Genomic DNA, 23508 nt, shown 5'->3' on the forward strand with positions numbered 1-23508 from the left:
AGATCACCCCCCAGCCCACCGTGTTTTTTTCTGTCCTCTGGACAGGTGGGTGGATCTCATGGCAACCAGGTTCAACGCCAAGGTGATGAGGTTCTGTTCCCTCTACAGGGAAGACAACCCCCTGGCGATAGATGCTCTGTCAATACCGTGGAGGTTCAGGCTGGCTTACATCTTCCCTCCCTTTTCCATGATACCGAGGGTATTGATGAAAATCCGTCAGGATCAGGCCTCGGTAATAGCCATCATACCGTTTTGGCCCAGAAGATCCTGGTTTACCCAGCTCATTCAGATGAGTCGGGGACAATACTGGAGACTCCCCCCGGAGCAGACCCTGGTGTCGTGGGACACTCACCTCTGCCCAGATCTGCACAGGTTCAACCTGACAGCCTGGAGGTTGATCAGTCCCTTCCCAACATAGAAGGGCTTTCCGAGTCGGTCCTGAGAACTTTGTCGCATTCCCGAGCAGAGTCTACAAGAAGGCCTACTCCAGGATCATGAGAATCTTCGAGGCATGGTGTGATTCCAGACAGGTGGCGTCTGCAGATCCGCCCCTTCCTGCGATACTTCAATTTCTTCAGGATGGATTAGATCTTCAAGCAAAATTATTTTAATTAAGACTGTTTTCAACATTTCTTAATTTTTCGTTTCTGCGTCATGACGGCTATGAGGCAACCCATTGAATCGTTTACGCTCTGGGTCAACCATTATCAGGATTGGCAGATATGAGTTGTGTTTAATTCTCTCTTTTGATTAGCCGATATGGTTAAAACATGGAGATGCCGGGGATTGAACCCGGGGCCTCATACATGCGAAGCATGCGCTCTACCACTGAGCTACATCCCCTGGCACTCTAGGGAATCACTATAGTTTTGTGCATCGACCGATGATACCGACTACTTAATTATCTATCAGACAGCTTCAACTCATCTCAAGGCATGTATGAAGCATCCAGATGAAGTTTATTTCCAGACTGTATCCTTGCAATAATGAAAGATATTATTTGTGACAGGGTTACAGAGCTGAAGAATAAATCTTCTCTGAGCTATCTAGAAGAAGAAGAAGCACGAGTTGAAAGATTACACATTCAAGGAGCTTAAAGTCCATTTATAACTTTAGCAAGTTCACCTGCTTACTTAGCACAAAGTTTAAGTCTTGGGATTTAGATTGTTATTGGTGCACCAAAAGCAACACATGTGAAGAAAGCCTTGAAGTGCAAACGGCGGTGATAACCTGGATAGGAAACCATGCATTTTGAATGGTGATATTTCGTTTGTGAATACCCAAACCAGCTGAAGTTGTTTTGTAGAGGACCCTTGAGAGAAAAACGTGATGTGACTCTGATTTGTAAGTAATCTGTTCTACAAAATTTGGAGATGCCGGGGATTGAACCCGGGGCCTCATACATGCAAAGCATGCGCTCTACCACTGAGCTTTTTCCATAATATTCCATAATATTCCATCAATTCCTATTTCTACCCAAAATAAAATATAAATGTGAGCACTAAAGGAGGACAGATGGACTTCTGTGGCTTCAGCATATAACTAGGGTTTGTGTGCTTTCCGTCCCTTAAGAAACATAGATCTCCATAAAAACTTCAAACAAGCAAATTATTTTAATTAAGACTGTTTTCAACATTTCTTAATTTTTCGTTTCTGCGTCATGACGGCTATGAGGCAACCCATTGAATCGTTTACGCTCTGGGTCAACCATTATCAGGATTGGCAGATATGAGTTGTGTTTAATTCTCTCTTTTGATTAGCCGATATGGTTAAAACATGGAGATGCCGGGGATTGAACCCGGGGCCTCATACATGCGAAGCATGCGCTCTACCACTGAGCTACATCCCCTGGCACTCTAGGGAATCACTATAGTTTTGTGCATCGACCGATGATACCGACTACTTAATTATCTATCAGACAGCTTCAACTCATCTCAAAGGCATGTATGAAGCATCCAGATGAAGTTTATTTCCAGACTGTATCCTTGCAATAATGAAAAGATTATTATTTGTGACAGGGTTACAGAGCTGAAGAATAAATCTTCTCTGAGCTATCTAGAAGAAGAAGAAGCACGAGTTGAAAGATTACACATTCAAGGAGCTTAAAGTCCATTTATAACTTTAGCAAGTTCACCTGCTTACTTAGCACAAAGTTTAAGTCTTGGGATTTAGATTGTTATTGGTGCACCAAAAGCAACACATGTGAAGAAAGCCTTGAAGTGCAAACGGCGGTGATAACCTGGATAGGAAACCATGCATTTTGAATGGTGATATTTCGTTTGTGAATACCCAAACCAGCTGAAGTTGTTTTGTAGAGGACCCTTGAGAGAAAAACGTGATGTGACTCTGATTTGTAAGTAATCTGTTCTACAAAATTTGGAGATGCCGGGGATTGAACCCGGGGCCTCATACATGCAAAGCATGCGCTCTACCACTGAGCTACATCCCCTAGGTAACTGCTGCTTTTTGAAACATGCCTAAGGTCAGGAAGTAACCCTATCGATTATTTTGTGCCAACATTTTCCACTGAATAGTTTTACTTTTTTCTCCATAATATTCCATTTCAAATTCCTATTTCTACCCAAAATAAAATATAAATGTGAGCACTAAAGGAGGACAGATGGACTTCTGTGGCTTCAGCATATAACTAGGGTTTGTGTGCTTTCCGTCCCTTAAGAAACATAGATCTCCATAAAAACTTCAAACGTCAAACAAGCAAATTATTTTAATTAAGACTGTTTTCAACATTTCTTAATTTTTCGTTTCTGCGTCATGACGGCTATGAGGCAACCCATTGAATCGTTTACGCTCTGGGTCAACCATTATCAGGATTGGCAGATATGAGTTGTGTTTAATTCTCTCTTTTGATTAGCCGATATGGTTAAAACATGGAGATGCCGGGGATTGAACCCGGGGCCTCATACATGCGAAGCATGCGCTCTACCACTGAGCTACATCCCCTGGCACTCTAGGGAATCACTATAGTTTTGTGCATCGACCGATGATACCGACTACTTAATTATCTATCAGACAGCTTCAACTCATCTCAAAGGCATGTATGAAGCATCCAGATGAAGTTTATTTCCAGACTGTATCCTTGCAATAATGAAAAGATTATTATTTGTGACAGGGTTACAGAGCTGAAGAATAAATCTTCTCTGAGCTATCTAGAAGAAGAAGAAGCACGAGTTGAAAGATTACACATTCAAGGAGCTTAAAGTCCATTTATAACTTTAGCAAGTTCACCTGCTTACTTAGCACAAAGTTTAAGTCTTGGGATTTAGATTGTTATTGGTGCACCAAAAGCAACACATGTGAAGAAAGCCTTGAAGTGCAAACGGCGGTGATAACCTGGATAGGAAACCATGCATTTTGAATGGTGATATTTCGTTTGTGAATACCCAAACCAGCTGAAGTTGTTTTGTAGAGGACCCTTGAGAGAAAAACGTGATGTGACTCTGATTTGTAAGTAATCTGTTCTACAAAATTTGGAGATGCCGGGGATTGAACCCGGGGCCTCATACATGCAAAGCATGCGCTCTACCACTGAGCTACATCCCCTAGGTAACTGCTGCTTTTTGAAACATGCCTAAGGTCAGGAAGTAACCCTATCGATTATTTTGTGCCAACATTTTCCACTGAATAGTTTTACTTTTTTCTCCATAATATTCCATTTCAAATTCCTATTTCTACCCAAAATAAAATATAAATGTGAGCACTAAAGGAGGACAGATGGACTTCTGTGGCTTCAGCATATAACTAGGGTTTGTGTGCTTTCCGTCCCTTAAGAAACATAGATCTCCATAAAAACTTCAAACAAGCAAATTATTTTAATTAAGACTGTTTTCAACATTTCTTAATTTTTCGTTTCTGCGTCATGACGGCTATGAGGCAACCCATTGAATCGTTTACGCTCTGGGTCAACCATTATCAGGATTGGCAGATATGAGTTGTGTTTAATTCTCTCTTTTGATTAGCCGATATGGTTAAAACATGGAGATGCCGGGGATTGAACCCGGGGCCTCATACATGCGAAGCATGCGCTCTACCACTGAGCTACATCCCCTGGCACTCTAGGGAATCACTATAGTTTTGTGCATCGACCGATGATACCGACTACTTAATTATCTATCAGACAGCTTCAACTCATCTCAAAGGCATGTATGAAGCATCCAGATGAAGTTTATTTCCAGACTGTATCCTTGCAATAATGAAAAGATTATTATTTGTGACAGGGTTACAGAGCTGAAGAATAAATCTTCTCTGAGCTATCTAGAAGAAGAAGAAGCACGAGTTGAAAGATTACACATTCAAGGAGCTTAAAGTCCATTTATAACTTTAGCAAGTTCACCTGCTTACTTAGCACAAAGTTTAAGTCTTGGGATTTAGATTGTTATTGGTGCACCAAAAGCAACACATGTGAAGAAAGCCTTGAAGTGCAAACGGCGGTGATAACCTGGATAGGAAACCATGCATTTTGAATGGTGATATTTCGTTTGTGAATACCCAAACCAGCTGAAGTTGTTTTGTAGAGGACCCTTGAGAGAAAAACGTGATGTGACTCTGATTTGTAAGTAATCTGTTCTACAAAATTTGGAGATGCCGGGGATTGAACCCGGGGCCTCATACATGCAAAGCATGCGCTCTACCACTGAGCTACATCCCCTAGGTAACTGCTGCTTTTTGAAACATGCCTAAGGTCAGGAAGTAACCCTATCGATTATTTTGTGCCAACATTTTCCACTGAATAGTTTTACTTTTTTCTCCATAATATTCCATTTCAAATTCCTATTTCTACCCAAAATAAAATATAAATGTGAGCACTAAAGGAGGACAGATGGACTTCTGTGGCTTCAGCATATAACTAGGGTTTGTGTGCTTTCCGTCCCTTAAGAAACATAGATCTCCATAAAAACTTCAAACGTCAAACAAGCAAATTATTTTAATTAAGACTGTTTTCAACATTTCTTAATTTTTCGTTTCTGCGTCATGACGGCTATGAGGCAACCCATTGAATCGTTTACGCTCTGGGTCAACCATTATCAGGATTGGCAGATATGAGTTGTGTTTAATTCTCTCTTTTGATTAGCCGATATGGTTAAAACATGGAGATGCCGGGGATTGAACCCGGGGCCTCATACATGCGAAGCATGCGCTCTACCACTGAGCTACATCCCCTGGCACTCTAGGGAATCACTATAGTTTTGTGCATCGACCGATGATACCGACTACTTAATTATCTATCAGACAGCTTCAACTCATCTCAAAGGCATGTATGAAGCATCCAGATGAAGTTTATTTCCAGACTGTATCCTTGCAATAATGAAAAGATTATTATTTGTGACAGGGTTACAGAGCTGAAGAATAAATCTTCTCTGAGCTATCTAGAAGAAGAAGAAGCACGAGTTGAAAGATTACACATTCAAGGAGCTTAAAGTCCATTTATAACTTTAGCAAGTTCACCTGCTTACTTAGCACAAAGTTTAAGTCTTGGGATTTAGATTGTTATTGGTGCACCAAAAGCAACACATGTGAAGAAAGCCTTGAAGTGCAAACGGCGGTGATAACCTGGATAGGAAACCATGCATTTTGAATGGTGATATTTCGTTTGTGAATACCCAAACCAGCTGAAGTTGTTTTGTAGAGGACCCTTGAGAGAAAAACGTGATGTGACTCTGATTTGTAAGTAATCTGTTCTACAAAATTTGGAGATGCCGGGGATTGAACCCGGGGCCTCATACATGCAAAGCATGCGCTCTACCACTGAGCTACATCCCCTAGGTAACTGCTGCTTTTTGAAACATGCCTAAGGTCAGGAAGTAACCCTATCGATTATTTTGTGCCAACATTTTCCACTGAATAGTTTTACTTTTTTCTCCATAATATTCCATTTCAAATTCCTATTTCTACCCAAAATAAAATATAAATGTGAGCACTAAAGGAGGACAGATGGACTTCTGTGGCTTCAGCATATAACTAGGGTTTGTGTGCTTTCCGTCCCTTAAGAAACATAGATCTCCATAAAAACTTCAAACGTCAAACAAGCAAATTATTTTAATTAAGACTGTTTTCAACATTTCTTAATTTTTCGTTTCTGCGTCATGACGGCTATGAGGCAACCCATTGAATCGTTTACGCTCTGGGTCAACCATTATCAGGATTGGCAGATATGAGTTGTGTTTAATTCTCTCTTTTGATTAGCCGATATGGTTAAAACATGGAGATGCCGGGGATTGAACCCGGGGCCTCATACATGCGAAGCATGCGCTCTACCACTGAGCTACATCCCCTGGCACTCTAGGGAATCACTATAGTTTTGTGCATCGACCGATGATACCGACTACTTAATTATCTATCAGACAGCTTCAACTCATCTCAAAGGCATGTATGAAGCATCCAGATGAAGTTTATTTCCAGACTGTATCCTTGCAATAATGAAAAGATTATTATTTGTGACAGGGTTACAGAGCTGAAGAATAAATCTTCTCTGAGCTATCTAGAAGAAGAAGAAGCACGAGTTGAAAGATTACACATTCAAGGAGCTTAAAGTCCATTTATAACTTTAGCAAGTTCACCTGCTTACTTAGCACAAAGTTTAAGTCTTGGGATTTAGATTGTTATTGGTGCACCAAAAGCAACACATGTGAAGAAAGCCTTGAAGTGCAAACGGCGGTGATAACCTGGATAGGAAACCATGCATTTTGAATGGTGATATTTCGTTTGTGAATACCCAAACCAGCTGAAGTTGTTTTGTAGAGGACCCTTGAGAGAAAAACGTGATGTGACTCTGATTTGTAAGTAATCTGTTCTACAAAATTTGGAGATGCCGGGGATTGAACCCGGGGCCTCATACATGCAAAGCATGCGCTCTACCACTGAGCTACATCCCCTAGGTAACTGCTGCTTTTTGAAACATGCCTAAGGTCAGGAAGTAACCCTATCGATTATTTTGTGCCAACATTTTCCACTGAATAGTTTTACTTTTTTCTCCATAATATTCCATTTCAAATTCCTATTTCTACCCAAAATAAAATATAAATGTGAGCACTAAAGGAGGACAGATGGACTTCTGTGGCTTCAGCATATAACTAGGGTTTGTGTGCTTTCCGTCCCTTAAGAAACATAGATCTCCATAAAAACTTCAAACAAGCAAATTATTTTAATTAAGACTGTTTTCAACATTTCTTAATTTTTCGTTTCTGCGTCATGACGGCTATGAGGCAACCCATTGAATCGTTTACGCTCTGGGTCAACCATTATCAGGATTGGCAGATATGAGTTGTGTTTAATTCTCTCTTTTGATTAGCCGATATGGTTAAAACATGGAGATGCCGGGGATTGAACCCGGGGCCTCATACATGCGAAGCATGCGCTCTACCACTGAGCTACATCCCCTGGCACTCTAGGGAATCACTATAGTTTTGTGCATCGACCGATGATACCGACTACTTAATTATCTATCAGACAGCTTCAACTCATCTCAAAGGCATGTATGAAGCATCCAGATGAAGTTTATTTCCAGACTGTATCCTTGCAATAATGAAAAGATTATTATTTGTGACAGGGTTACAGAGCTGAAGAATAAATCTTCTCTGAGCTATCTAGAAGAAGAAGAAGCACGAGTTGAAAGATTACACATTCAAGGAGCTTAAAGTCCATTTATAACTTTAGCAAGTTCACCTGCTTACTTAGCACAAAGTTTAAGTCTTGGGATTTAGATTGTTATTGGTGCACCAAAAGCAACACATGTGAAGAAAGCCTTGAAGTGCAAACGGCGGTGATAACCTGGATAGGAAACCATGCATTTTGAATGGTGATATTTCGTTTGTGAATACCCAAACCAGCTGAAGTTGTTTTGTAGAGGACCCTTGAGAGAAAAACGTGATGTGACTCTGATTTGTAAGTAATCTGTTCTACAAAATTTGGAGATGCCGGGGATTGAACCCGGGGCCTCATACATGCAAAGCATGCGCTCTACCACTGAGCTACATCCCCTAGGTAACTGCTGCTTTTTGAAACATGCCTAAGGTCAGGAAGTAACCCTATCGATTATTTTGTGCCAACATTTTCCACTGAATAGTTTTACTTTTTTCTCCATAATATTCCATTTCAAATTCCTATTTCTACCCAAAATAAAATATAAATGTGAGCACTAAAGGAGGACAGATGGACTTCTGTGGCTTCAGCATATAACTAGGGTTTGTGTGCTTTCCGTCCCTTAAGAAACATAGATCTCCATAAAAACTTCAAACTCAACAAGCAAATTATTTTAATTAAGACTGTTTTCAACATTTCTTAATTTTTCGTTTCTGCGTCATGACGGCTATGAGGCAACCCATTGAATCGTTTACGCTCTGGGTCAACCATTATCAGGATTGGCAGATATGAGTTGTGTTTAATTCTCTCTTTTGATTAGCCGATATGGTTAAAACATGGAGATGCCGGGGATTGAACCCGGGGCCTCATACATGCGAAGCATGCGCTCTACCACTGAGCTACATCCCCTGGCACTCTAGGGAATCACTATAGTTTTGTGCATCGACCGATGATACCGACTACTTAATTATCTATCAGACAGCTTCAACTCATCTCAAAGGCATGTATGAAGCATCCAGATGAAGTTTATTTCCAGACTGTATCCTTGCAATAATGAAAAGATTATTATTTGTGACAGGGTTACAGAGCTGAAGAATAAATCTTCTCTGAGCTATCTAGAAGAAGAAGAAGCACGAGTTGAAAGATTACACATTCAAGGAGCTTAAAGTCCATTTATAACTTTAGCAAGTTCACCTGCTTACTTAGCACAAAGTTTAAGTCTTGGGATTTAGATTGTTATTGGTGCACCAAAAGCAACACATGTGAAGAAAGCCTTGAAGTGCAAACGGCGGTGATAACCTGGATAGGAAACCATGCATTTTGAATGGTGATATTTCGTTTGTGAATACCCAAACCAGCTGAAGTTGTTTTGTAGAGGACCCTTGAGAGAAAAACGTGATGTGACTCTGATTTGTAAGTAATCTGTTCTACAAAATTTGGAGATGCCGGGGATTGAACCCGGGGCCTCATACATGCAAAGCATGCGCTCTACCACTGAGCTACATCCCCTAGGTAACTGCTGCTTTTTGAAACATGCCTAAGGTCAGGAAGTAACCCTATCGATTATTTTGTGCCAACATTTTCCACTGAATAGTTTTACTTTTTTCTCCATAATATTCCATTTCAAATTCCTATTTCTACCCAAAATAAAATATAAATGTGAGCACTAAAGGAGGACAGATGGACTTCTGTGGCTTCAGCATATAACTAGGGTTTGTGTGCTTTCCGTCCCTTAAGAAACATAGATCTCCATAAAAACTTCAAACGTCAAACAAGCAAATTATTTTAATTAAGACTGTTTTCAACATTTCTTAATTTTTCGTTTCTGCGTCATGACGGCTATGAGGCAACCCATTGAATCGTTTACGCTCTGGGTCAACCATTATCAGGATTGGCAGATATGAGTTGTGTTTAATTCTCTCTTTTGATTAGCCGATATGGTTAAAACATGGAGATGCCGGGGATTGAACCCGGGGCCTCATACATGCGAAGCATGCGCTCTACCACTGAGCTACATCCCCTGGCACTCTAGGGAATCACTATAGTTTTGTGCATCGACCGATGATACCGACTACTTAATTATCTATCAGACAGCTTCAACTCATCTCAAAGGCATGTATGAAGCATCCAGATGAAGTTTATTTCCAGACTGTATCCTTGCAATAATGAAAAGATTATTATTTGTGACAGGGTTACAGAGCTGAAGAATAAATCTTCTCTGAGCTATCTAGAAGAAGAAGAAGCACGAGTTGAAAGATTACACATTCAAGGAGCTTAAAGTCCATTTATAACTTTAGCAAGTTCACCTGCTTACTTAGCACAAAGTTTAAGTCTTGGGATTTAGATTGTTATTGGTGCACCAAAAGCAACACATGTGAAGAAAGCCTTGAAGTGCAAACGGCGGTGATAACCTGGATAGGAAACCATGCATTTTGAATGGTGATATTTCGTTTGTGAATACCCAAACCAGCTGAAGTTGTTTTGTAGAGGACCCTTGAGAGAAAAACGTGATGTGACTCTGATTTGTAAGTAATCTGTTCTACAAAATTTGGAGATGCCGGGGATTGAACCCGGGGCCTCATACATGCAAAGCATGCGCTCTACCACTGAGCTACATCCCCTAGGTAACTGCTGCTTTTTGAAACATGCCTAAGGTCAGGAAGTAACCCTATCGATTATTTTGTGCCAACATTTTCCACTGAATAGTTTTACTTTTTTCTCCATAATATTCCATTTCAAATTCCTATTTCTACCCAAAATAAAATATAAATGTGAGCACTAAAGGAGGACAGATGGACTTCTGTGGCTTCAGCATATAACTAGGGTTTGTGTGCTTTCCGTCCCTTAAGAAACATAGATCTCCATAAAAACTTCAAACAAGCAAATTATTTTAATTAAGACTGTTTTCAACATTTCTTAATTTTTCGTTTCTGCGTCATGACGGCTATGAGGCAACCCATTGAATCGTTTACGCTCTGGGTCAACCATTATCAGGATTGGCAGATATGAGTTGTGTTTAATTCTCTCTTTTGATTAGCCGATATGGTTAAAACATGGAGATGCCGGGGATTGAACCCGGGGCCTCATACATGCGAAGCATGCGCTCTACCACTGAGCTACATCCCCTGGCACTCTAGGGAATCACTATAGTTTTGTGCATCGACCGATGATACCGACTACTTAATTATCTATCAGACAGCTTCAACTCATCTCAAAGGCATGTATGAAGCATCCAGATGAAGTTTATTTCCAGACTGTATCCTTGCAATAATGAAAAGATTATTATTTGTGACAGGGTTACAGAGCTGAAGAATAAATCTTCTCTGAGCTATCTAGAAGAAGAAGAAGCACGAGTTGAAAGATTACACATTCAAGGAGCTTAAAGTCCATTTATAACTTTAGCAAGTTCACCTGCTTACTTAGCACAAAGTTTAAGTCTTGGGATTTAGATTGTTATTGGTGCACCAAAAGCAACACATGTGAAGAAAGCCTTGAAGTGCAAACGGCGGTGATAACCTGGATAGGAAACCATGCATTTTGAATGGTGATATTTCGTTTGTGAATACCCAAACCAGCTGAAGTTGTTTTGTAGAGGACCCTTGAGAGAAAAACGTGATGTGACTCTGATTTGTAAGTAATCTGTTCTACAAAATTTGGAGATGCCGGGGATTGAACCCGGGGCCTCATACATGCAAAGCATGCGCTCTACCACTGAGCTACATCCCCTAGGTAACTGCTGCTTTTTGAAACATGCCTAAGGTCAGGAAGTAACCCTATCGATTATTTTGTGCCAACATTTTCCACTGAATAGTTTTACTTTTTTCTCCATAATATTCCATTTCAAATTCCTATTTCTACCCAAAATAAAATATAAATGTGAGCACTAAAGGAGGACAGATGGACTTCTGTGGCTTCAGCATATAACTAGGGTTTGTGTGCTTTCCGTCCCTTAAGAAACATAGATCTCCATAAAAACTTCAAACAAGCAAATTATTTTAATTAAGACTGTTTTCAACATTTCTTAATTTTTCGTTTCTGCGTCATGACGGCTATGAGGCAACCCATTGAATCGTTTACGCTCTGGGTCAACCATTATCAGGATTGGCAGATATGAGTTGTGTTTAATTCTCTCTTTTGATTAGCCGATATGGTTAAAACATGGAGATGCCGGGGATTGAACCCGGGGCCTCATACATGCGAAGCATGCGCTCTACCACTGAGCTACATCCCCTGGCACTCTAGGGAATCACTATAGTTTTGTGCATCGACCGATGATACCGACTACTTAATTATCTATCAGACAGCTTCAACTCATCTCAAAGGCATGTATGAAGCATCCAGATGAAGTTTATTTCCAGACTGTATCCTTGCAATAATGAAAAGATTATTATTTGTGACAGGGTTACAGAGCTGAAGAATAAATCTTCTCTGAGCTATCTAGAAGAAGAAGAAGCACGAGTTGAAAGATTACACATTCAAGGAGCTTAAAGTCCATTTATAACTTTAGCAAGTTCACCTGCTTACTTAGCACAAAGTTTAAGTCTTGGGATTTAGATTGTTATTGGTGCACCAAAAGCAACACATGTGAAGAAAGCCTTGAAGTGCAAACGGCGGTGATAACCTGGATAGGAAACCATGCATTTTGAATGGTGATATTTCGTTTGTGAATACCCAAACCAGCTGAAGTTGTTTTGTAGAGGACCCTTGAGAGAAAAACGTGATGTGACTCTGATTTGTAAGTAATCTGTTCTACAAAATTTGGAGATGCCGGGGATTGAACCCGGGGCCTCATACATGCAAAGCATGCGCTCTACCACTGAGCTACATCCCCTAGGTAACTGCTGCTTTTTGAAACATGCCTAAGGTCAGGAAGTAACCCTATCGATTATTTTGTGCCAACATTTTCCACTGAATAGTTTTACTTTTTTCTCCATAATATTCCATTTCAAATTCCTATTTCTACCCAAAATAAAATATAAATGTGAGCACTAAAGGAGGACAGATGGACTTCTGTGGCTTCAGCATATAACTAGGGTTTGTGTGCTTTCCGTCCCTTAAGAAACATAGATCTCCATAAAAACTTCAAACGTCAAACAAGCAAATTATTTTAATTAAGACTGTTTTCAACATTTCTTAATTTTTCGTTTCTGCGTCATGACGGCTATGAGGCAACCCATTGAATCGTTTACGCTCTGGGTCAACCATTATCAGGATTGGCAGATATGAGTTGTGTTTAATTCTCTCTTTTGATTAGCCGATATGGTTAAAACATGGAGATGCCGGGGATTGAACCCGGGGCCTCATACATGCGAAGCATGCGCTCTACCACTGAGCTACATCCCCTGGCACTCTAGGGAATCACTATAGTTTTGTGCATCGACCGATGATACCGACTACTTAATTATCTATCAGACAGCTTCAACTCATCTCAAAGGCATGTATGAAGCATCCAGATGAAGTTTATTTCCAGACTGTATCCTTGCAATAATGAAAAGATTATTATTTGTGACAGGGTTACAGAGCTGAAGAATAAATCTTCTCTGAGCTATCTAGAAGAAGAAGAAGCACGAGTTGAAAGATTACACATTCAAGGAGCTTAAAGTCCATTTATAACTTTAGCAAGTTCACCTGCTTACTTAGCACAAAGTTTAAGTCTTGGGATTTAGATTGTTATTGGTGCACCAAAAGCAACACATGTGAAGAAAGCCTTGAAGTGCAAACGGCGGTGATAACCTGGATAGGAAACCATGCATTTTGAATGGTGATATTTCGTTTGTGAATACCCAAACCAGCTGAAGTTGTTTTGTAGAGGACCCTTGAGAGAAAAACGTGATGTGACTCTGATTTGTAAGTAATCTGTTCTACAAAATTTGGAGATGCCGGGGATTGAACCCGGGGCCTCATACATGCAAAGCATGCGCTCTACCACTGAGCTACATCCCCTAGGTAACTGCTGCTTTTTGAAACATGCCTAAGGTCAGGAAGTAACCCTATCGATTATTTTGTGCCAACATTTTCCACTGAATAGTTTTACTTTTTTCTCCATAATATTCCATTTCAAATTCCTATTTCTACCCAAAATAAAATATAAATGTGAGCACTAAAGGAGGACAGATGGACTTCTGTGGCTTCAGCATATAACTAGGGTTTGTGTGCTTTCCGTCCCTTAAGAAACATAGATCTCCATAAAAACTTCAAACGTCAACAAGCAAATTATTTTAATTAAGACTGTTTTCAACATTTCTTAATTTTTCGTTTCTGCGTCATGACGGCTATGAGGCAACCCATTGAATCGTTTACGCTCTGGGTCAACCATTATCAGGATTGGCAGATATGAGTTGTGTTTAATTCTCTCTTTTGATTAGCCGATATGGTTAAAACATGGAGATGCCGGGGATTGAACCCGGGGCCTCATACATGCGAAGCATGCGCTCTACCACTGAGCTACATCCCCTGGCACTCTAGGGAATCACTATAGTTTTGTGCATCGACCGATGATACCGACTACTTAATTATCTATCAGACAGCTTCAACTCATCTCAAAGGCATGTATGAAGCATCCAGATGAAGTTTATTTCCAGACTGTATCCTTGCAATAATGAAAAGATTATTATTTGTGACAGGGTTACAGAGCTGAAGAATAAATCTTCTCTGAGCTATCTAGAAGAAGAAGAAGCACGAGTTGAAAGATTACACATTCAAGGAGCTTAAAGTCCATTTATAACTTTAGCAAGTTCACCTGCTTACTTAGCACAAAGTTTAAGTCTTGGGATTTAGATTGTTATTGGTGCACCAAAAGCAACACATGTGAAGAAAGCCTTGAAGTGCAAACGGCGGTGATAACCTGGATAGGAAACCATGCATTTTGAATGGTGATATTTCGTTTGTGAATACCCAAACCAGCTGAAGTTGTTTTGTAGAGGACCCTTGAGAGAAAAACGTGATGTGACTCTGATTTGTAAGTAATCTGTTCTACAAAATTTGGAGATGCCGGGGATTGAACCCGGGGCCTCATACATGCAAAGCATGCGCTCTACCACTGAGCTACATCCCCTAGGTAACTGCTGCTTTTTGAAACATGCCTAAGGTCAGGAAGTAACCCTATCGATTATTTTGTGCCAACATTTTCCACTGAATAGTTTTACTTTTTTCTCCATAATATTCCATTTCAAATTCCTATTTCTACCCAAAATAAAATATAAATGTGAGCACTAAAGGAGGACAGATGGACTTCTGTGGCTTCAGCATATAACTAGGGTTTGTGTGCTTTCCGTCCCTTAAGAAACATAGATCTCCATAAAAACTTCAAACAAGCAAATTATTTTAATTAAGACTGTTTTCAACATTTCTTAATTTTTCGTTTCTGCGTCATGACGGCTATGAGGCAACCCATTGAATCGTTTACGCTCTGGGTCAACCATTATCAGGATTGGCAGATATGAGTTGTGTTTAATTCTCTCTTTTGATTAGCCGATATGGTTAAAACATGGAGATGCCGGGGATTGAACCCGGGGCCTCATACATGCGAAGCATGCGCTCTACCACTGAGCTACATCCCCTGGCACTCTAGGGAATCACTATAGTTTTGTGCATCGACCGATGATACCGACTACTTAATTATCTATCAGACAGCTTCAACTCATCTCAAAGGCATGTATGAAGCATCCAGATGAAGTTTATTTCCAGACTGTATCCTTGCAATAATGAAAAGATTATTATTTGTGACAGGGTTACAGAGCTGAAGAATAAATCTTCTCTGAGCTATCTAGAAGAAGAAGAAGCACGAGTTGAAAGATTACACATTCAAGGAGCTTAAAGTCCATTTATAACTTTAGCAAGTTCACCTGCTTACTTAGCACAAAGTTTAAGTCTTGGGATTTAGATTGTTATTGGTGCACCAAAAGCAACACATGTGAAGAAAGCCTTGAAGTGCAAACGGCGGTGATAACCTGGATAGGAAACCATGCATTTTGAATGGTGATATTTCGTTTGTGAATACCCAAACCAGCTGAAGTTGTTTTGTAGAGGACCCTTGAGAGAAAAACGTGATGTGACTCTGATTTGTAAGTAATCTGTTCTACAAAATTTGGAGATGCCGGGGATTGAACCCGGGGCCTCATACATGCAAAGCATGCGCTCTACCACTGAGCTACATCCCCTAGGTAACTGCTGCTTTTTGAAACATGCCTAAGGTCAGGAAGTAACCCTATCGATTATTTTGTGCCAACATTTTCCACTGAATAGTTTTACTTTTTTCTCCATAATATTCCATTTCAAATTCCTATTTCTACCCAAAATAAAATATAAATGTGAGCACTAAAGGAGGACAGATGGACTTCTGTGGCTTCAGCATATAACTAGGGTTTGTGTGCTTTCCGTCCCTTAAGAAACATAGATCTCCATAAAAACGTCAAACAAGCAAATTATTTTAATTAAGACTGTTTTCAACATTTCTTAATTTTTCGTTTCTGCGTCATGACGGCTATGAGGCAACCCATTGAATCGTTTACGCTCTGGGTCAACCATTATCAGGATTGGCAGATATGAGTTGTGTTTAATTCTCTCTTTTGATTAGCCGATATGGTTAAAACATGGAGATGCCGGGGATTGAACCCGGGGCCTCATACATGCGAAGCATGCGCTCTACCACTGAGCTACATCCCCTGGCACTCTAGGGAATCACTATAGTTTTGTGCATCGACCGATGATACCGACTACTTAATTATCTATCAGACAGCTTCAACTCATCTCAAAGGCATGTATGAAGCATCCAGATGAAGTTTATTTCCAGACTGTATCCTTGCAATAATGAAAAGATTATTATTTGTGACAGGGTTACAGAGCTGAAGAATAAATCTTCTCTGAGCTATCTAGAAGAAGAAGAAGCACGAGTTGAAAGATTACACATTCAAGGAGCTTAAAGTCCATTTATAACTTTAGCAAGTTCACCTGCTTACTTAGCACAAAGTTTAAGTCTTGGGATTTAGATTGTTATTGGTGCACCAAAAGCAACACATGTGAAGAAAGCCTTGAAGTGCAAACGGCGGTGATAACCTGGATAGGAAACCATGCATTTTGAATGGTGATATTTCGTTTGTGAATACCCAAACCAGCTGAAGTTGTTTTGTAGAGGACCCTTGAGAGAAAAACGTGATGTGACTCTGATTTGTAAGTAATCTGTTCTACAAAATTTGGAGATGCCGGGGATTGAACCCAGGGCCTCATACATGCAAAGCATGCGCTCTACCACTGAGCTACATCCCCTAGGTAACTGCTGCTTTTTGAAACATGCCTAAGGTCAGGAAGTAACCCTATCGATTATTTTGTGCCAACATTTTCCACTGAATAGTTTTACTTTTTTCTCCATAATATTCCATTTCAAATTCCTATTTCTACCCAAAATAAAATATAAATGTGAGCACTAAAGGAGGACAGATGGACTTCTGTGGCTTCAGCATATAACTAGGGTTTGTGTGCTTTCCGTCCCTTAAGAAACATAGATCTCCATAAAAACTGCAAACGTCAAACAAGCAAATTATTTTAATTAAGACTGTTTTCAACATTTCTTAATTTTTCGTTTCTGCGTCATGACGGCTATGAGGCAACCCATTGAATCGTTTACGCTCTGGGTCAACCATTATCAGGATTGGCAGATATGAGTTGTGTTTAATTCTCTCTTTTGATTAGCCGATATGGTTAAAACATGGAGATGCCGGGGATTGAACCCGGGGCCTCATACATGCGAAGCATGCGCTCTACCACTGAGCTACATCCCCTGGCACTCTAGGGAATCACTATAGTTTTGTGCATCGACCGATGATACCGACTACTTAATTATCTATCAGACAGCTTCAACTCATCTCAAAGGCATGTATGAAGCATCCAGATGAAGTTTATTTCCAGACTGTATCCTTGCAATAATGAAAAGATTATTATTTGTGACAGGGTTACAGAGCTGAAGAATAAATCTTCTCTGAGCTATCTAGAAGAAGAAGAAGCACGAGTTGAAAGATTACACATTCAAGGATCTTAAAGTCCATTTATAACTTTAGCAAGTTCACCTGCTTACTTAGCACAAAGTTTAAGTCTTGGGATTTAGATTGTTATTGGTGCACCAAAAGCAACACATGTGAAGAAAGCCTTGAAGTGCAAACGGCGGTGATAACCTGGATAGGAAACCATGCATTTTGAATGGTGATATTTCGTTTGTGAATACCCAAACCAGCTGAAGTTGTTTTGTAGAGGACCCTTGAGAGAAAAACGTGATGTGACTCTGATTTGTAAGTAATCTGTTCTACAAAATTTGGAGATGCCGGGGATTGAACCCGGGGCCTCATACATGCAAAGCATGCGCTCTACCACTGAGCTACATCCCCTAGGTAACTGCTGCTTTTTGAAACATGCCTAAGGTCAGGAAGTAACCCTATCGATTATTTTGTGCCAACATTTTCCACTGAATAGTTTTACTTTTTTCTCCATAATATTCCATTTCAAATTCCTATTTCTACCCAAAATAAAATATAAATGTGAGCACTAAAGGAGGACAGATGGACTTCTGTGGCTTCAGCATATAACTAGGGTTTGTGTGCTTTCCGTCCCTTAAGAAACATAGATCTCCATAAAAACTTCAAACAAGCAAATTATTTTAATTAAGACTGTTTTCAACATTTCTTAATTTTTCGTTTCTGCGTCATGACGGCTATGAGGCAACCCATTGAATCGTTTACGCTCTGGGTCAACCATTATCAGGATTGGCAGATATAAGTTGTGTTTAATTCTCTCTTTTGATTAGCCGATATGGTTAAAACATGGAGATGCCGGGGATTGAACCCGGGGCCTCATACATGCGAAGCATGTGCTCTACCACTGAGCTACATCCCCTGGCACTCTAGGGAATCACTATAGTTTTGTGCATCGACCGATGATACCGACTACTTAATTATCTATCAGACAGCTTCAACTCATCTCAAAGGCATGTATGAAGCATCCAGATGAAGTTTATTTCCAGACTGTATCCTTGCAATAATGAAAAGATTATTATTTGTGACAGGGTTACAGAGCTGAAGAATAAATCTTCTCTGAGCTATCTAGAAGAAGAAGAAGCACGAGTTGAAAGATTACACATTCAAGGATCTTAAAGTCCATTTATAACTTTAGCAAGTTCACCTGCTTACTTAGCACAAAGTTTAAGTCTTGGGATTTAGATTGTTATTGGTGCACCAAAAGCAACACATGTGAAGAAAGCCTTGAAGTGCAAACGGCGGTGATAACCTGGATAGGAAACCATGCATTTTGAATGGTGATATTTCGTTTGTGAATACCCAAACCAGCTGAAGTTGTTTTGTAGAGGACCCTTGAGAGAAAAACGGATGTGACTCTGATTTGTAAGTAATCTGTTCTACAAAATTTGGAGATGCCGGGGATTGAACCCGGGGCCTCATACATGCAAAGCATGCGCTCTACCACTGAGCTACATCCCCTAGTAACTGCTGCTTTTTGAAACATGCCTAAGGTCAGGAAGTAACCCTATCGATTATTTTGTGCCAACATTTTCCACTGAATAGTTTTACTTTTTTCTCCATAATATTCCATTTCAAATTCCTATTTCTACCCAAAATAAAATATAAATGTGAGCACTAAAGGAGGACAGATGGACTTCTGTGGCTTCAGCATATAACTAGGGTTTGTGTGCTTTCCGTCCCTTAAGAAACATAGATCTCCATAAAAACTGCAAATGTCGAACAAGCAAATTATTTTAATTAAGACTGTTTTCAACATTTCTTAATTTTTCGTTTCTGCGTCATGACGGCTATGAGGCAACCCATTGAATCGTTTACGCTCTGGGTCAACCATTATCAGGATTGGCAGATATGAGTTGTGTTTAATTCTCTCTTTTGATTAGCCGATATGGTTAAAACATGGAGATGCCGGGGATTGAACCCGGGGCCTCATACATGCGAAGCATGTGCTCTACCACTGAGCTACATCCCCTGGCACTCTAGGGAATCACTATAGTTTTGTGCATCGACCGTTTATACCGACTACTTAATTATCTATCAGACAGCTTCAACTCATCTCAAAGGCATGTATGAAGCATCCAGATGAAGTTTATTTCCAGACTGTATCCTTGCAATAATGAAAAGATTATTATTTGTGACAGGGTTACAGAGCTGAAGAATAAATCTTCTCTGAGCTATCTAGAAGAAGAAGAAGCACGAGTTGAAAGATTACACATTCAAGGAGCTTAAAGTGCATTTATAACTTTAGCAAGTTCACCTGCTTACTTAGCACAAAGTTTAAGTCTTGGGATTTAGATTGTTATTGGTGCACCAAAAGCAACTCATGTGAAGAAAGCCTTGAAGTGCAAACGGCGGTGATAACCTGGATAGGAAACCATGCATTTTGAATGGTGATATTTCGTTTGTGAATACCCAAACCAGCTGAAGTTGTTTTGTAGAGGACCCTTGAGAGAAAAACGTGATGTGACTCTGATTTGTAAGTAATCTGTTCTACAAAATTTGGAGATGCCAGGGATTGAACCTGGGGATTGAACCCGGGGCCTCATACATGCAAAGCATGCGCTCTACCACTGAGCTACATCCCCTAGTAACTGCTGCTTTTTGAAACATGCCTAAGGTCAGGAAGTAACCCTATCGATTATTTTGTGCCAACATTTTCCACTGAATAGTTTTACTTTTTTCTCCATAAAATTCCATTTCAAATTCCTATTTCTACCCAAAATAAAATATAAATGTGAGCACTAAAGGAGGACAGATGGACTTCTGTGGCTTCAGCATATAACTAGGGTTTGTGTGCTTTCCGTCCCTTAAGAAACATAGATCTCCATAAAAACTGCAAATGTCGAACAAGCAAATTATTTTAATTAAGACTGTTTTCAACATTTCTTAATTTTTCGTTTCCGCTGCATGACGGCTATGAGGCAACCCATTGAATCGTTTGCGCTCTGGGTCAACCATTTTCAGGATTGGCACTTATTTCCCTCCCTCCCTGTGCTGTAATTATCCACCGCATATCTCCGGTTCGTTTAAACACTTCTATTTTTGCAAGTTGGCTGGATCACATGATCTTTTGCCAAGTCAAGTGATCAGCATAAGAGACCACACTTAACACGTAATAAAACTATTATATATGGATCGCAATACCTATTGTTCAGTTCCCATACCACTGTCGGCGCACAATATATCCACACTTGTACTGTACGGCTCGCTTAGCCGGCTAAATCGGTCACATGATCGGCAGTGGTGTCACGTGGAAACCGATGACGTTAGACGGTACCCGGAAGTAAGGTATAAATAGCGACAGTGTGTTGAGCTTCTTGCTGCCTTCATCTGCGGACAACTCAGCCATCTCTTGCCTCCTGGGATTCGTTTATATCTGACATGGGTCACCCCCCTACATCTATGGGCACGTAAGTATCAATTGTTTATTAAGGACGCACTATGTACCATTTACTTTATTGGCCAGAATATGCTGATATAGTTGTTGTCTATTACCAGTTATCATCATCCATTATACAGTCCTGATCAAAAGTTTAAGACCACTTGAAAAATGGCAGAAAATCATATTTAGCATGGCTGGATCTTAACAAGGTTCCAAGTAGAGCTTCAACATGCAACAAGAAGAAATGGGGGTGAGACAAAACATTTTTTGAGCATTCAATTTAATGAAAACAACAAATAAACTGAAACAGGCTGTTTTTCAGCTGATCAAAAGTTTAGGACCACACCTCCCAAAAAAAAAAAAAACTCCCCAAAACAGAAATCCAACTTCCAAACATGAACTCAGTAATGAGTAGCTCCGCCGTTATTGATTATCACTTCCAAAATTCATTTCAGCATGCTTGATCCAAGCGTTTCCATGAGGTGAGTGGGAACATTTCTCCAAGTGGTGAAGACGGCCGCACGAAGGCCATCTACTGTCTGGAACTGTTGTCCATTTTTGTAAACTTCCCTTGCCATCCATCCCCAAAGGTTCTCAATTGGATTTAGATCAGGGGAACATGCAGGATGGGCCAAAAGAGTGATGTTATTCTCCTGGAAGAAGTCCCTTGTCCTGCGGGCATTGTCTACTGTAGCGTTGTCCTGTTGAAAAATCCAGTCTTTACCACACAGACGAGGGCCCTCAGTCATGAGGAATGCTCTCTGCAACATCTGGACATAGCCAGCGGCCGTTTGACGCCCCTGCACTTCCTGAAGCTCCATTGTTCCACTGAAGGAAAGAGAACCCTAGAACATTATGGCGCCTCCTCCTCTATGGCATGTAGAAAACATCTCAGGTGGGATCTGTTTGTCATGCCAGTAACGTTGGAAACCATCAGGACCATCAAGGTTACATTTTTTCTCATCAGAGAATAAAACTTTCTTCCACATTTGACTGTCCCATGTTTGGTGCTCTCTTGCAAAGTCCAAACGAGCAGTTCTGTGGCGTTCAAGGAGATGAGGTCTTTGAAAGCGTTTTTTGTTTTTGAAACCCTTTAGTCTCAGATGCCCTCTGATGGTTATGGGGCTGCAGTCAGCACCAGTAAGGGCCTTAATTTGGGTCGAGGATCGTCCAGTGTCTTGATGGACAGCCAATTGGATCCTCCGGCTCAGTGCTGCGGAAATTTTTGGGGGTCTTCCACTTGACTTTTTTGTTCCATAACCCTCAGGATCATTTAAGAAATTCCAAATGACTGTCTTACTGCGTCCCACCTCAGCAGCGATGGCGCGTTGTGAGAGACCCTGCTTATGCAGTTCAACAACCCGACCACGTTCAAAAAGGGAGTTTTTTGGGCTTTGCCATCGCAACGTGTTACTATCTGACAGAAAATGACAACGAATCTACATCTTTGCACAGATTTGGCCTTTTAAAGGCATGTGGTCCTAAAATTTTGATCAGCTGAAAAACAGCCTGTTTCAGTTTAATCGTTATTTTCAATTAATTGAATGCTCAAAAAATGTTTTGTCTTACTCTTATTTCTTCTTGTTGCATGTTGAAGCTCTACTTGGAACCTTGTTAAGATCCAACAATGTAAAATATGATTTTTTGCCATTTTTTAAGTCGTCTTAAACTTTTGATCAGGACTGTATATGGGTATCATCTTTACCTTACCAATATGTCCATAAGTATAGCGTCCATATTTATTCGCTAATTTATTTATTTATGCATTGTGTACATTCATAGGTAAATATCATTATCAGCTCAGGAGATTTATGGTACAATATAAAAGGCTGGGTACCTTGTGTCTTTATAGGATAGTGTAACAAACTTTTTGTCTCTTGGCTCTATTTATTGGTTATTCAGCAGTCTGTTAGTCATCATAATAACGGCTACATTGTTATTTGACAAATATTTTTCTGTTTTTTCTTTGCTCTAGTGACTACTTTTTTAAGGTGACAGTTACTTTGATGTTGGCAATGTTGGTATGTCCCCTGAGGAGCCTGAAATCAACTAGGCGAAACGAGTAGGGACGGTGAAGGACATCCTTTAGGACATTTTTTCCAATTTGTGTTGTATCTCTTTTCACATCACATTTCTTTTTTTCTTCTTTATTATACAGCATTGGGTGGTTATTGTCACCCCATCTGGGGCACTATATCTGGTTGTTATTTTTTGGCACTTATATTAGTCCAGGTCCATATTTCGGGCCACTATTCCACATAGTTGGAATACTTCCCCATGTCAGGGTTACCTTAGAGCCATTAGGAGGCACGAGACACGGGATCGCCCCTATAGGGGCGGCTATTCCGTTCGTAGGCAGGGTGGCAGAGATAGGGTCAGTATCAGGGACATCGCCCCAATCCAATGCTTATGAGACGTCTGCCTACCCTCCTACAAGTATAAGCCATCGGAATAATAATTTTGCATTTTTATTTCTTTTTGATTTCTTTTCATTTCTTTGTACTATGGGTG

General features: G+C 40.2%; 33 non-coding genes across 33 annotated transcripts; all 33 read right to left on the minus strand.

The window, feature by feature from the left end:
* Window positions 1-771: 771 nt before the first annotated feature.
* TRNAA-CGC lies at window positions 772-843 on the minus strand. Its single transcript has one exon. It is a non-coding gene; the product is annotated as a tRNA-Ala (tRNA).
* Window positions 844-1777: 934 nt separating this feature from the next.
* TRNAA-CGC lies at window positions 1778-1849 on the minus strand. Its single transcript has one exon. It is a non-coding gene; the product is annotated as a tRNA-Ala (tRNA).
* A 528-nt stretch (window positions 1850-2377) lies between these two features.
* Window positions 2378-2449, minus strand: TRNAA-UGC. The gene has a single exon. It is a non-coding gene; the product is annotated as a tRNA-Ala (tRNA).
* A 440-nt stretch (window positions 2450-2889) lies between these two features.
* On the minus strand, window positions 2890-2961 carry TRNAA-CGC. The gene has a single exon. It is a non-coding gene; the product is annotated as a tRNA-Ala (tRNA).
* Window positions 2962-3489: 528 nt separating this feature from the next.
* Window positions 3490-3561, minus strand: TRNAA-UGC. Its single transcript has one exon. It is a non-coding gene; the product is annotated as a tRNA-Ala (tRNA).
* A 433-nt stretch (window positions 3562-3994) lies between these two features.
* Window positions 3995-4066, minus strand: TRNAA-CGC. Its single transcript has one exon. It is a non-coding gene; the product is annotated as a tRNA-Ala (tRNA).
* A 528-nt stretch (window positions 4067-4594) lies between these two features.
* On the minus strand, window positions 4595-4666 carry TRNAA-UGC. Its single transcript has one exon. It is a non-coding gene; the product is annotated as a tRNA-Ala (tRNA).
* Window positions 4667-5106: 440 nt separating this feature from the next.
* Window positions 5107-5178, minus strand: TRNAA-CGC. The gene has a single exon. It is a non-coding gene; the product is annotated as a tRNA-Ala (tRNA).
* Window positions 5179-5706: 528 nt separating this feature from the next.
* TRNAA-UGC lies at window positions 5707-5778 on the minus strand. The gene has a single exon. It is a non-coding gene; the product is annotated as a tRNA-Ala (tRNA).
* Window positions 5779-6218: 440 nt separating this feature from the next.
* TRNAA-CGC lies at window positions 6219-6290 on the minus strand. Its single transcript has one exon. It is a non-coding gene; the product is annotated as a tRNA-Ala (tRNA).
* Window positions 6291-6818: 528 nt separating this feature from the next.
* TRNAA-UGC lies at window positions 6819-6890 on the minus strand. The gene has a single exon. It is a non-coding gene; the product is annotated as a tRNA-Ala (tRNA).
* A 433-nt stretch (window positions 6891-7323) lies between these two features.
* TRNAA-CGC lies at window positions 7324-7395 on the minus strand. Its single transcript has one exon. It is a non-coding gene; the product is annotated as a tRNA-Ala (tRNA).
* Window positions 7396-7923: 528 nt separating this feature from the next.
* On the minus strand, window positions 7924-7995 carry TRNAA-UGC. Its single transcript has one exon. It is a non-coding gene; the product is annotated as a tRNA-Ala (tRNA).
* A 438-nt stretch (window positions 7996-8433) lies between these two features.
* On the minus strand, window positions 8434-8505 carry TRNAA-CGC. The gene has a single exon. It is a non-coding gene; the product is annotated as a tRNA-Ala (tRNA).
* Window positions 8506-9033: 528 nt separating this feature from the next.
* Window positions 9034-9105, minus strand: TRNAA-UGC. The gene has a single exon. It is a non-coding gene; the product is annotated as a tRNA-Ala (tRNA).
* Window positions 9106-9545: 440 nt separating this feature from the next.
* On the minus strand, window positions 9546-9617 carry TRNAA-CGC. The gene has a single exon. It is a non-coding gene; the product is annotated as a tRNA-Ala (tRNA).
* Window positions 9618-10145: 528 nt separating this feature from the next.
* TRNAA-UGC lies at window positions 10146-10217 on the minus strand. Its single transcript has one exon. It is a non-coding gene; the product is annotated as a tRNA-Ala (tRNA).
* Window positions 10218-10650: 433 nt separating this feature from the next.
* TRNAA-CGC lies at window positions 10651-10722 on the minus strand. The gene has a single exon. It is a non-coding gene; the product is annotated as a tRNA-Ala (tRNA).
* Window positions 10723-11250: 528 nt separating this feature from the next.
* On the minus strand, window positions 11251-11322 carry TRNAA-UGC. The gene has a single exon. It is a non-coding gene; the product is annotated as a tRNA-Ala (tRNA).
* A 433-nt stretch (window positions 11323-11755) lies between these two features.
* On the minus strand, window positions 11756-11827 carry TRNAA-CGC. The gene has a single exon. It is a non-coding gene; the product is annotated as a tRNA-Ala (tRNA).
* Window positions 11828-12355: 528 nt separating this feature from the next.
* On the minus strand, window positions 12356-12427 carry TRNAA-UGC. Its single transcript has one exon. It is a non-coding gene; the product is annotated as a tRNA-Ala (tRNA).
* Window positions 12428-12867: 440 nt separating this feature from the next.
* On the minus strand, window positions 12868-12939 carry TRNAA-CGC. Its single transcript has one exon. It is a non-coding gene; the product is annotated as a tRNA-Ala (tRNA).
* Window positions 12940-13467: 528 nt separating this feature from the next.
* Window positions 13468-13539, minus strand: TRNAA-UGC. Its single transcript has one exon. It is a non-coding gene; the product is annotated as a tRNA-Ala (tRNA).
* A 439-nt stretch (window positions 13540-13978) lies between these two features.
* On the minus strand, window positions 13979-14050 carry TRNAA-CGC. The gene has a single exon. It is a non-coding gene; the product is annotated as a tRNA-Ala (tRNA).
* Window positions 14051-14578: 528 nt separating this feature from the next.
* Window positions 14579-14650, minus strand: TRNAA-UGC. Its single transcript has one exon. It is a non-coding gene; the product is annotated as a tRNA-Ala (tRNA).
* Window positions 14651-15083: 433 nt separating this feature from the next.
* TRNAA-CGC lies at window positions 15084-15155 on the minus strand. Its single transcript has one exon. It is a non-coding gene; the product is annotated as a tRNA-Ala (tRNA).
* A 528-nt stretch (window positions 15156-15683) lies between these two features.
* On the minus strand, window positions 15684-15755 carry TRNAA-UGC. Its single transcript has one exon. It is a non-coding gene; the product is annotated as a tRNA-Ala (tRNA).
* A 433-nt stretch (window positions 15756-16188) lies between these two features.
* TRNAA-CGC lies at window positions 16189-16260 on the minus strand. The gene has a single exon. It is a non-coding gene; the product is annotated as a tRNA-Ala (tRNA).
* A 1040-nt stretch (window positions 16261-17300) lies between these two features.
* Window positions 17301-17372, minus strand: TRNAA-CGC. Its single transcript has one exon. It is a non-coding gene; the product is annotated as a tRNA-Ala (tRNA).
* A 528-nt stretch (window positions 17373-17900) lies between these two features.
* TRNAA-UGC lies at window positions 17901-17972 on the minus strand. Its single transcript has one exon. It is a non-coding gene; the product is annotated as a tRNA-Ala (tRNA).
* A 433-nt stretch (window positions 17973-18405) lies between these two features.
* On the minus strand, window positions 18406-18477 carry TRNAA-CGC. Its single transcript has one exon. It is a non-coding gene; the product is annotated as a tRNA-Ala (tRNA).
* A 527-nt stretch (window positions 18478-19004) lies between these two features.
* Window positions 19005-19076, minus strand: TRNAA-UGC. The gene has a single exon. It is a non-coding gene; the product is annotated as a tRNA-Ala (tRNA).
* A 439-nt stretch (window positions 19077-19515) lies between these two features.
* TRNAA-CGC lies at window positions 19516-19587 on the minus strand. The gene has a single exon. It is a non-coding gene; the product is annotated as a tRNA-Ala (tRNA).
* Between the last annotated feature and the right edge of the window lie 3921 nt (window positions 19588-23508).

The sequence above is a fragment of the Bufo gargarizans genome, chromosome 4 (genome assembly GCF_014858855.1).
Source record: "Bufo gargarizans isolate SCDJY-AF-19 chromosome 4, ASM1485885v1, whole genome shotgun sequence".
Lineage (NCBI taxonomy): Eukaryota > Metazoa > Chordata > Amphibia > Anura > Bufonidae > Bufo > Bufo gargarizans.